We start from the raw sequence: 1,249 nt of genomic DNA on the forward strand, positions 1-1,249 counted from the left end.
AGCGCCCCGTTTCGGGATCGAAATGCTCGGTCGGCCGACACGACCCGTGGACATCTTCGTCTGGAAATCCTTGTTGAATACAGATGTAAAATTTGGTACAGTCATTAGGATCGGCAATTTGCACGCCCGTAGTCGAGCAGAATGGCGTGCACGGCGCTGCGCTGGTGGTGGTCACGCCCGGAGCACAAACGGCTTCGCATTCCACATCGGCGAGGCATCGCTGGGCTTCGGCGTCGAAGGACGTCCCGCTCGGGCAAGTGAGGTGGGCGTCCTCGCTGGGCTGTCCGGTTTCGATGCAGACGTAGAATCTGGTGCAGTCAGTAGGGTCGGGAATCTGCACGCCTGCGGACGTACAAATGGGCGTGCAGGCGACCGAGCAGCAGACGCCACTGTCTTCGACGCACGTTTGACTCTCCCAGTGAAAGAAGGTGTTTCCTGGACATGTGACCGGTCCCAGCGGGCCATCAGGGAGACACACGTGGAAGGCGCTGCAGCTGTTCTGGTCGTTGATCATTTCCAGTGAGTCTCTGCAGGTGAAATGGCAGGGGGTGAGGGCCCTTCCTTCCTGTAGGGAGGAGGGCCCTTCGCCGTCGGGTGAGCACCCGGTGTGGTCAGAATGGATCTGACTTCCTGTAGAAAGATTCTTGCATTTTGACGCTTTTAGGGAATAGCCCAGGACGAGGACACAACCACCGAGCTGAGGGAGGGTTGTTCAGCGGTTACTCGCTATAGTGATTATGTTTTGACGTGCCTAACTTATAACAACATGAACGAAAAGCTGAACTGAGGGGGTGTCAGTATAATCCCTAATAGTGAGAATTGTCTTAAAGTGAAAACCCACAGTTTCGAAGGACATATATATTTCAAAGTTAAAATGAAGACACTTAAGAGAAAGTACACAAACTAACTTGAGGAAAGTTTCACTTTTTTCATATATCCCCAACACGCACAGAAAGAGCAAGAGGACCTCACCAGAAGGGCAAGGGAGCGACAGGCCATGATGGCACCTCGAGGGACGACGTCTCAGGCACCGACTATTCCCCGAGGCGCCAATCCTTTGCCTTTTCAACCCTTGGTCTTATCTTGGGAATCTCTTAGATCTAGGTCAAGGTGCTGAGAGGAGAGGCAGAGGGACCTGCATTTTTTATGCCATTTTATTTTTATTTTTTATTTAGAAAATTGCAATACTTTTGAAGAGGAAAAGCAGGGTTAATGAGTGAGTCATTAGGTACGTGTACGGTTACTCAGT

At 51.4% G+C, this 1,249-nt stretch overlaps 1 pseudogene; it reads right to left on the reverse strand.

The window, feature by feature from the left end:
- Window positions 1–1,032, reverse strand: part of LOC119582267 — a 2,397-nt pseudogene extending 1,365 nt beyond the window's left edge.
- Between the last annotated feature and the right edge of the window lie 217 nt (window positions 1,033–1,249).

The sequence above is a fragment of the Penaeus monodon genome, chromosome 15 (genome assembly GCF_015228065.2).
Source record: "Penaeus monodon isolate SGIC_2016 chromosome 15, NSTDA_Pmon_1, whole genome shotgun sequence".
NCBI lineage: Eukaryota > Metazoa > Arthropoda > Malacostraca > Decapoda > Penaeidae > Penaeus > Penaeus monodon.